The sequence below is a fragment of the Gymnoscopelus microlampas genome (genome assembly GCF_963454915.1).
Source record: "Gymnoscopelus microlampas genome assembly, chromosome: 14".
In the NCBI taxonomy this organism is placed as follows: domain Eukaryota; kingdom Metazoa; phylum Chordata; class Actinopteri; order Myctophiformes; family Myctophidae; genus Gymnoscopelus; species Gymnoscopelus microlampas.
The window spans coordinates 43,465,406-43,476,934 of record NC_139951.1 but is presented as its reverse complement, the minus strand read 5'-3'; the positions used below and the strand labels follow the sequence as shown (position 1 = coordinate 43,476,934).

Genomic DNA, 11,529 nt, shown 5'->3' with positions numbered 1-11,529 from the left:
GTTTGCCCACCTTTTGAGTCGCCGGGCCGCCGCCTCGATCGTGGGCAGAATCAGCCGCTGTTGTCTGCTGTCTCTCTGCCCACCTGTTTGTTTTGTTATGTTGCTCAGCGAGCGTTCAGGCCATTAGCCTTTGACACAGTCGAAAAGTTCAGCCAATAAAAGGAGAAATCGGTTGCTTTCTTTGACCTCATTCAACTCTCTGTTTTACCCAACCCGATCCTATAATCCCCTCTCCAACCTGAGGTGTAAACACTCTGTGCCTGACATGTTGAATGGAGGTTCAGGCTTCAGTGGTCAGGGGCTGCAGAAAGCTGGAGTTCATTAAGGTGTGCCGGAGTCAGGAAGCATTGAGACCCTCAAGCAAAGCTACTCGGAGACACTTGAATGAATCTCACTTGAATGTGAGAACAGGCTCAGTGAAATCACTGAGGCAGGAGCATTCCAGTAAACCTACTGACTCAGGGGTGGGCAACTTTTTTTTCCAATAGGTCCATATTGACGTCAGTAAAATGAGCGAAAGACGTACTGAATTCTATTAAAACTGCATGAATTGCGACAATTACAGAAAACAAACCAGAAGGAAAGAAAGACAGATCAAGAGGAGTGAGAGAGAGAGAAAGAAAAGCGGATGCCAGGGAATTCTTCCATTCGCAGAAAATTTTAACGGACAACCCTTTCAACTTAAAATACCACATTTTCAACAGTGTGTTCCAATCACAATCAGCCGGATATCCTTCCTTCCAAGAACAGGAGACATTCTGATGTGACGTCATTACATTATAATCACTTTCATCTGCAGCAGGCAGGTGCTATGACCTGGAGTTAATTATCTGATATTACCAGACTGAAACCCCCCCCGCGCACACACACACACACACACACACACACACACACGCATACACGCGCGCACGCACACGCACACACGAGCATTACTGTCATATTAATAGTGTAGTGAGGTATTTACCACAGCTGTCATGAAGAGAGAGGAATGTATACTGCCTGTATAGACTGCAAAATACAGCAAAAATATGCCAACATTGGAGGTTAACTACATAAAACATGCCATCCCAATCTCAGGTCATTATCCGCGTCAATAGTTTTATAATAATTAAAAAATATATGATAATAATTATCATTACATTACAAAAATAGCCACTCTGCAAGCTCATGTCATATTGTTATGCACTGTGAACTTGTAGATTGTCTATTTCTGCTATTCTTAGTAGTAAAACTTAGAGCATAAGTGGTTAAGTCAGCATGTTTACCTGCAATGCTTTTTATGCACATGAGGTGAACATTCACCTCATGTACCGAATCAGGTTTGAGTTCTGGCTCGTGAACATTGACGTCCATCAGTGTAAAATTATGTTTTTTTTCCAGGTACTGTAGCATAAACAGAGCTATAGAAGTCATCATCTGCTGCCTGTCTGTCTGTCATCCGGGTCCCTCTGTCTGAGTATCTGATGCAGAGTGCCTATTCTGTTCCTTTGTGTAATATAATAGAGCCTGCATACACAGTAGGCTACACCACTCTGTGTCCCGGAGGTTTTCTCCATCCAGACCAACAGACATCGAACTCGCAGGCAGGCAATCACACCAGGCAACTAAAACAGCAGAACTACACATAAACCTTTTCTGTGCTTGGGTTTAAGCTTTACAAGCTTTACTCATGGGAGATTTGTGGTACATAGATCAAGATCACTGCACGTATATTGTATATCGGTCATCTGTCTTTTACAAAGCCAAGCAGACCGCAGGAAGACAAACAAAACGTAAAACCTTTCAGAATGTTAAACATTCCTCAGGTTTCTCAAGAGGAGGAAACTGAGCCGTAAAACAGATGCAACCCCATGCAATGCCAAAGATCGGTGGAGACCAAATACCATGGGCCACTCATCCAGTCAAGGTGCACTAAGGATGTTAGAAAACACTTCAGTCTCCTACTGGAATCTCAATGCTATGGATGGATAGCTTCTACTGTATACCAGATACAGTTATGTTAGACCTCAGTATCATGAACACTGCCACAGTAAACATTGGATAGAAACTACCCCACTGTTATATCTGTGGATGTTTAATCAATTTGTGACTAACTCAATTTGTGATTAACTGTGTTGATCATTGCAAAAATGTCTTACTTGCAATACCCAGAATTCACTGTGAAGGCTTGGTTTTCAAGGGAGACAAGGAGTATGGCTTTCGTTTGTTATGCCGGTGCAACTACATCACTGTACGACAATCTGTGTTACTTTCGATACAGAGAAAGACAGCATTGATGGTCTTAACCCATGTATTGATCACAACTCCCAATGAACACATACTGTAGGGATGAGGATGAAAAGCAGTTTGTTATATCTTGAATGTTATGTAATTGACCAACAAAAGTTTCAGCAAAAGAAAAAAAGACATTGGGATATAAGAATACAAATGTCTGTTTCACTGCTGCAGCATGCTGTTGGAGGAATTTCTTAGTACATTCATATTTTGTTCTCCAAACTCTTTGTGCAAAGAGCATGTCAGGCAACCAGTCAAATGATATGGCTTTGAGTTTTGTGTTTCCAAATACCTATTCAGCACTATTGTACTATGACACGTAAGAGGAGGCATGCAGTGACTGCTTGGAGTACTAGCTCAGTAAACATACAGATACAAGATACAGGTGACGTACATACGTACATACCATGGCTACAAGTGTAAGCTCTCAGACTGCTCTCTCTCCCTCTCTACCTCTCTCATGATTTGTGACCAGGGTATAGGCCTGTGATTCTTTTGTCTGGGATGAGCCATGGGCCTGGCGGGGGATCCGCGATACCATCATCACATTTTATGGCCGGCTGACTCTCCTGTGTTCCTGTGTCTTCAGGTGTGGCCGCCCTCCTCAAAGGCAGAGCCATCCACAATTCATGAGAGCAGAGCGATTCCATTACAATGGTACAGTATATACAGTAGAGGGAGGGAGTGACAGAGAGACAGAGAAATCATCCTTTTCACTGAAGGGATTTGGGAGAGGATACAGGCGGTGAAATTCCTCGACGTTCCATTAGTACACTTTCAGAGTTAGATTGATGCTTCTGATTTTACTGTGCTATTTGCACTGTACAGTGTGGTATTTCACTGTTTTCAGCACACAACACTGACACGCAAGCTCCTATAAATCAGGCTTTACAGCGACAAACAGCGTTTGTACAGAAATCAGTGGTGTAAAGTAACTAGTACATGTACTCAAGTACTGTACTTGGTACACTTTTGAGGTATTTCTGACTTTACTTGAGTATTTAAATGTTTTGGTACTTTTTCTTCTACTCCACTACATCTCGGAGACGATACATGAGGATTTTTTAATAGAATTGACAGTTATTTTTCCCCCTTTTCCTTGCAACTTGGTCATTGGTCAGGCTAGAAGACAGGGTTGAGCAATTGAAAATAGGATTGGTATTTAAGATAGTGAAAGGGGCAGTGCCCTCCAGTGTTGATTTCGTCGACTAAAATTATGACGAAAAATGTTCGACTACCTTTTTTCACTGACGAAAACTAAATAAAAACTAAGACTAAATAAACTGCTCAAAAAAAGTTCGGAAACTTAACTTCGGCCAATTATATCTCCCCTTTAATGATACCAATTGGTATTGTGTTTTATATCATTTTTATCGTTGATTAGTCACCTTTACAAGGAGGTACAGCTTGTAAGGATCGGGCATTCGTGGAATGAGCAACACAGCTAAACATGTGGGTAGCGCCTCCAAAAAATGTGCCAAAATCACCCAATATGCTTCTGTTGGTAATCGCTCTCGTTTTGAGCAACCTGCCAGCACACACCTGCTGAGAGGTGTGTGCCAGTAGTCACAGGTGAGTGACTGGCACCTGAACATGGGTTCTGCAAATTTGTTGAGTTGGAGTGTGTATGCTCCAAGCAGCAACACTGCCCCCATGGAAAGATGCCACGTTTGTCCCTTCAGGATAAGGCCCGTGCAATAGGGCAAGTGAAGCTGATGTTCTGTTACGCAGATTACGCATTATTTGATGTCAGCCCTGGTATCATTTGCAGGCAGGTGTGTGCCAGTCACAGGTGTGACCGGCACCTGAGCATGGGTCCTGCAACTTTGACGTCTGTCTTTGGTTCCGTTGTGCAAATCTGGCCTGTAAATCTATGGTTCCTCAGTTAAGCAAGGGGTCTTGGGTTGTTGTCTTCCTTGTTGACTTCACCAGTCTCACAGAACTTGGTCCTAAGTTTGCAAATGGTACCTGGGCTGACACCAAATAATGCTGTCACTCTGATTCACTTGCCCTATTGCACAGGCCTCATCCTGAAGGGACAAACGTGGCATCTTTCCATGGGGGCAGTGTTGCTGCTTGGAGCATACACACTCCAACTTAACAAAGTTGCAAAACCCATGTTCAGGTGCCAGTCACTCACCTGTGAGGCAGTCACACACCTGTGACTACTGGCACACACCTCTCAGCAGGTGTGTGCTGGCAGGTTGCTCAAAACAAGAGCGATTACCAACAGAAACATATTGGGTGATTTTGGCACATTTTTTGGAGGCGCTACCCACACGTTTAGCTGTGTAGCTCATTCCACGAATGCCCGATCCTTACAAGCTGTACCTCCTTGTAAAGGTGACTAATCAACGATAAAAATGATATAAAACACAATACCAATTGGTTTTATTAAAGTGGAGATATAATTGACCGAAGTTAAGTTTCCGAACTTTTTTTGAGCAGTTTATATTGACAATTTCGTCAACAAATAAAAACTAGACAAATGTTAGTGAGGGACTGAGAAGAGAAGAGATCCCGTAGAACTAAAAGACAAGTAATTTTATGACTGGTTGCGAAAATAGCAGATCTACAAGCTCACAACACGCTCACAACGCGCTGACTAAATCAACTGTAGATTTAGTTGACAAAATCTTATATTTAGTCGACTAAAACTAGACAAAAACTAAAACATTTCATAAAAATATTACTAAAACTAAAATGGATTTTTATTCAAAAGACTATTGACTAAAACGTAATCAAAATTTGCTGTCAAAATCAACACCTCGAACACAAGCAATTGTGCTCCTATGGATGCCCGGCCAAAGCCACAGTCTCTGCAATGGCGAACAGGAACTTTAGCCCTGTGCCAGCCACACAAGGAACGTATACTGAAGTGTTGGGTATTCAGGAAGCTCGCTGTGTCGACAGACTCGACACACAGCTGTGGAAGACACCGGGGATGGAGAAGCACTATGGATGTGATGCTTAGAAAGCAAATCGGACATCGTTATCCCCTCTGTTCTTGAGGGGTCAAGGATGTCAAGGCTTAAGACCTGTGTGTGTGTGTGTGTGTGTGTGTGTGTGTGTGTGTGTGTGTGTGTGTGTGTGTGTGTGTGTGTGTGTGTGTGTGTGTGTGTGTGTGTGTGTGTACCAACAGCCAACGCCTTTTTTTCCTTCACCATTGGGACAGCGTTCCAATCACCCTAGGTTACTATAACACACACAGACCAAACCCTGAAATCCAAGCCTCTCTGTGCTGTCACCGGAGCGCACCGGTTTTAGGTTCAGTGCGTCGTTGGTTCTGTCGCTGTCCTGTCTAAGTGCCAGCGTGTATCAAGTCTCTCTCCTCTGCTCTATACTCCCAGCCCCTCCATGAGACAAAATCCAGTAAGGTGTCAAAATACCTCCAGGCCCTTTGGCATGGCCAGGCCACATGACACAGCTTCTGACCGTCTATGATACCTGCCCTGCCCTGTTCTGTCCAGGTTGGCTTTCACTGTGATGCTCATTGCTCAGTGATGGAAACAGTACTCACATGTATTACTTAAGCAAAAGTGTATCAATAATACCCTGTTACAAGTTTGGTATTCAACATTTTCTTGAGTAAAAGTACAAAAGTATTGGTATCAAAATCGTACTTAAAGTACCAAAAGTAGAAAGTACTCATTATGCAGAATAATGTAAAGTAACTAAGTAAGTAAGTACACACAGAAAAATAACGGTTCGATCTGGAACCAAAAATGGTTCTTCAGAGTGATTCCATAGAAGAACCATATTTGGTTCCAGAAAGAACCTTTTACACTAAGGTTCTTTAAAGAACCATTTATTCGAATGGTTCAATAAGGAACCATTAAAGGTGCATTAAAGAACCATCAAAAAATGGTTCTTTGAGGAACCGTTTCTGGTTCCTCAAAGAACCATGTAAAAAAATGGTTCTCTGAAGAACCTTTTCTAAAGTGGTTCTTTGAGGATCCAATTGGTTCAATAAAGAACCGTTTTATAATGGTTCTTCAGAAAAAAAAGGTTCTTTGGATAATAAATGTTTCATTACACATTAAAATATATTAGATTTACTGGAAAAGATGGACACAAGATTTTATCATTTGAATTTATTAATAAATAAGCCCACATATCTCCATATTTGAACATTAAACATGAACTTAACACATTTAGATTTAAATCTTTAGAAACTTTTGGGGGGCTAGTGGGGGCATTCTTTGTCTGTAAGGCTCATGGTCTTCAGGGTTCTTGTCCCCCAAATGGCAACAGCAAGCTCATTCATGAACAGGGAGTCCTTGGTGTTTGCTGCCACCATCTTCCAGATCTCCTTTTGGAGCCACACACCAGAGCCAATGTGGACCTGAAACAGAAGAAAACAAGACATGTTTTAGAAATGAAAACACATTTTACCATGACATTTCCCAGACTTTCATTTTGGACAAAAGCAGGCACACTTCAAACAGTCTACTGTAAAGAAATGACATTTTCATGTCAAGGACCCCCAAATGTGGACCCTATTTGGAAAAGAGTTGGTGCCATGGACCTCCAATAGAGAAGATGTTAATTGTTGGATTAAATTTAGTACAGAATTCTACAACTGTCTATACTGTAGGTGGGGAGAGTTAAAGTAATTATTATACAGTACAATGTCATTGGATTACATACTAGCTGGTAAAACAGTAGTGAAATAACCCTTTGTGCCTGGCATCCCTATTTTGTGCATGCCATACATCCACACGGCGTAGTGTCATCATCAGTGGGCCGTACCTACGGAGGCGGAGGCGCGCTCGGGGGAAAACACAAATTTCCCCCAGCTGGTATAGACAGAGGGATGTGGGGTTTTCAAACTCACATGCTGTAAAAGTATACCAATTTAAAAAGCAGGCGTCATGGCTTGCCAGATCACAGGCACAGAACCTTGTTGCCACTCGACAAGGAACGTTACATTAGCAAATTAAACAAGAGTCCGATTGGAATGTTGTCCTGACTGGACAGAGGATCCAACACAACACAATGGCCCGAGGTTATCTGATTTAATCGCCTGGTAAGAGACACTATTACATTTTCTATAGATATGATCAATTAAACTTATCATAATATCAAAAAGCAAAAGTCATTCATTCATCAATGATGTTTATAGAACACGTTTTAGTGAATTCCAAGTACAGGAGACATCGACGCCATTACAGTTTGGAAACGCAACATGCAGCGATTTACACACAAAACAAGCCAAACCCTAACCTATCCTCGTTTAAAAACCTACAGAAAACACAATTGTTAATCTGGCAATGAACACGGAGCTAAAGCAGTGTGTAAATCCTGCATGATATCAAATGATGCATGTCGCCAAATGATAATGGTGTCGGTACGTGCCGTTCACAAAACAGTCTCTAAATTGTACTTCAAATTCACTATAAACATTATTGATGACTTAATGGCTGTTGGGTTTCGATATGATGGTAAGTTTAATTGATCATATCTTGTAATAGTGTCTCTACCAGGCGATTAAACACTGTGCATATGTAAACATGTTTGGCAACACGGAGGGAGACGGGTGGTAACCAGAAAACTCAGAAAACACGCTCGCCCCCATTTCCACCGACCAGCGGTTCTTGTATTCTTGCATCTGTATTACGGTTTGAAATAAGTTCAGGGTTAGACATAGTTTTACTGAGGTTATGTTTAGGAATACCAGGTGAATACCGGCGGGTTTGCCCCGGGGCGACTGTGTTTTGGGGCGAGTGTTTTAGTATTCAGACGGAGATGTAAAGAGGGAAACATCTCCGGTCTCGGTGGTGCTTGTGCTGAAACTTGACTAATGCAATAAAATATAAGGATAATCTGATCAGTGATAAACCACATGAACCCCAGTTTACGTATTCTGGGGGGAACATAAACCAAACATTGCCAATCTAGCTCACAGTTACAACGCGTCGCGTTCCAAAGCAAAGCAAAAGCAAAGTTTGTTGTTTACCCAGGGTGTCGGACTAAGCACGAAGCTTGTTTCCAGCCGGACCCTGCATGGAAGCCTTGCTCAAGGGCTATTCAGCGGTGATTCATGATTGATGTGATGAATTGGGGAATCGAACTAGGGACCTTCCGGTATCAAGGCCGCCCCTCTAACCACTAGGCCACCGCTGCCACGACGCGCTGTGAGCTCATAGATTGTCAATGTTTGGTCTTTTTAGTCACATATATCTTAAAAATAAGTCAGTCAAGTTGTGTTCCAGCTGTCCTTCTGATGGATTTTTTCTTGGCTGACAATGTTTCTATCGTCCATAAAATAGCTCTGAAAGTTATCCAAACGATCGTGTATGATGTAACTCTATGAGGCAGATCGTTGTGTTTTCCCCCGAGCCAAAATCGAATGGGCGTTCCCGTCTATCTCCGTGTGTATCTATAGGCAAAACTGTTCAAAAATAGTTCAGAAATAGCAAAACCTAGCTGATCTACAAGCTCACGATGCATCATGACCCGTTGCCTATTTTTGAAATAGTGCTTTTGTGCTTAACTGTTTCTTATTTAGCTGGGGACACTGTGGAACCCCCTGGGGACCCCACTTTTATGAACCACTGTCCTACACAGTATGTTTCTCCAATACCTTGTCACCGTTGGTGTCAAACATCCAAGGTGTCGATGCCAAATCGTCTGACTCGGGGGGAAGAGGAAATGGAGGAAGTTGCAACTGAAAATGTAGAGAATCACATTTAAGCTCCTTTTGGCAGTATCACAGTACTTATATTGTACACATTGTCACCATTTTCCGTAGAACAGTATGACTGTCTAAACACACCTATGCTGTCACTGGTTTGCTTATCTGCAGCAGGGATGTCAGGCTTTGCTGCAGAGCTATATTGGGGCCCTTCCTCCAGTTTCTGTTTTGCAATCTCTAATTTGTTGCATCTTAAAGCATGAACAGGGTACGGAGAAAAAAAAGAAAAAACAAATGAATTGATGTATGCGTTAGTAGGATAACAGTTTAATAATGAACCTAGCATCTGTCCACTCCATATAACATGCTTTCTATATAATGTTTTTTTTAACATTTGTGGTCAAGATCTAAGTAAAAAAGAACATGAGAACAATTAACCAACATATAGATATATACTTGAGAAGAGCAACCTCATGCAACTGTTTCGTTAAAATTAGTCATTGCTTACTTAGTTTTAAGGTGCTGTAGGTCCAGCTCCAACTCTTTGGCCTTCTTCTGGGTACGACTGTACTTGACATTTCGACGTGGATAGCTTGGGGTACAACAGCATCTCCACCATATTCAGACGAGTCAGAGTCTAAAGGTAGTGCAAGTGATATATTTTGGATAAAACAAGATATTTTTTGTTATAAAGTTAAAGTGGAATAAAATGTAATTTTATGCAATCTGTATCGTAGAGTATATTAATACAATAACTTATACAATCTGTATGTTAGAGTATGTTAATACAAATAATACTATATAACTTATACAATTGGGGTGGTTGCATTTCGTCTCGCCTGCTCTTCTATTGAGACATTTAGTGTCAAAGGTCATGTCTCACCTAGACACAGGATCTGACATGAATTTTGATCTGATGGTCAAGGTTCAATGTATCACCTGAGCAAGCAGGCAGGCTCTATAGAGCGTGCCAAAAATCCTGAAGGGGGCGTCAACAAGTGTCATTTGGTAGCGGCGGACATCTTTGAGGGGTATAAAACAGGTTGACTTAACATTGCCCCCATCAAGTATGTCTGCAGCTACTATGCCACGCGCCCCATGGTGACGAGTCGTTGGCACGCTCTATTAGCTCAATGGTAAAAGCACTTGCTCAGGAAACCGGGTTCAAATCCGGGGGAGAAGAGGAAAGTTACATAGTGCAGCTTTAACCCATTAAGACCTGAGGCCGATTCTAAAAATGTTCTCTAAATCCTAAAAGTTTTTTGAAAATAAAAGGAAAAAGATTTGAGGTACAAATGTTCGCTTTAAAAAATATATATTCAAAGATTTTCAAAAATAGCAATCTACAAGCTCATAGCGTGACACCGAGTGCCGCGCTATGAGCTTGTAGATCTGCTGTTTTTGAATGGCCAAAGAAATGGCCAAGTTTTTGAATGGCCAAAGAAATAAAAAAAAATGACACAGATGCGTTCCCGGTCTTAATAAGCAGGGGTCTCTCAATCTCTTTAATAAGTAGACAATTCAGTTTCAGATGGGTTGCCAATTTCAGGAGAGAGTACCTATTCATTAGCTTCAATGTTAAGTGTTCCTGTTCCAATGTTGCATGCCCACTTCTTTGTGTCATCACTTCCAATTGCACTTATTTATCCTGTATCCAGAGTTCTGATTAAATTTGGTATTCCTGGAAATGCATTTTCGGCTTACTAAAGAGGTGAAGAGTCTGGGAGACCCCTGTTACTGAACAGTTTGAAGCAATGATTACTTTAATATTACACAAAACAATATCACTTTACCTTCAAACTGTTTTCTTTTCTTTGTGGGAGGGGAGGGGGGGGGGGCATAACACATAATGGTTCTCTCTTCTTGGGTTCCTTTTTCTGTTTTAGTAGGGCTGCCTGCAAACCATTCGTTTTGGCCACTGCAGCCAAAGAAATGTGTAATAATAACACACACACACACACACACACACACACACACACACACACACACACACACACACACACACACACACACACACACACACACACACACACACACACACACACACACACACACACACACACACACACACACAGACAGACAGACAGACAGACAGACAGACAAGCGAATCATTAATGTTCAGAGTTCACAGGATATTAAAACACTCTGTAGCTTCATCACTGAAAGCCACACACACACACACACACACACACACACACACACACACACACACACACACACACACACACACACACACGCCAGATTTTGAATTTAGTTTTGAGCAGCACACAGGCAAGCAGTACAGATAGTGGCCTATATTAAAAATTATATTGTATATTCCCACTGTAATTTCTTGTAATTATTGTCATAATCCCTTTATCAAGACACATTATATAACTAAACAATGTTGGGTCATGACTTGTGATTGACTTAGAACACAGCAGCCTACGCACTTATAAATACAGTCAGTAATAGTAGGCTAAAAAGCCTACATAAACAGTATTTCTGTGTGTCAACACTCACCTAAAATGTCCGCCACTTCTTCTTCTTTCTTTTATCTTCTCTGAAGCACGTTTATAATTATTTTTTATGAATCTAAAGCAATGCAATTGATTTAACTTTCTATGAAGTGAGAGCAG

General features: G+C 41.5%; 1 long non-coding RNA gene across 1 annotated transcript; it reads right to left on the bottom strand.

Annotated features, from left to right (window-relative positions):
- Positions 1–6,359: 6,359 nt before the first annotated feature.
- LOC311060548 lies at positions 6,360–9,522 on the bottom strand. Its single transcript, XR_014602278.1, has 4 exons — positions 9,420–9,522; positions 9,053–9,162; positions 8,861–8,944; positions 6,360–6,619 (listed from the first exon to the last, which is right to left on the bottom strand). It is a non-coding gene; the product is annotated as an uncharacterized lncRNA (long non-coding RNA).
- Positions 9,523–11,529: the final 2,007 nt, after the last annotated feature.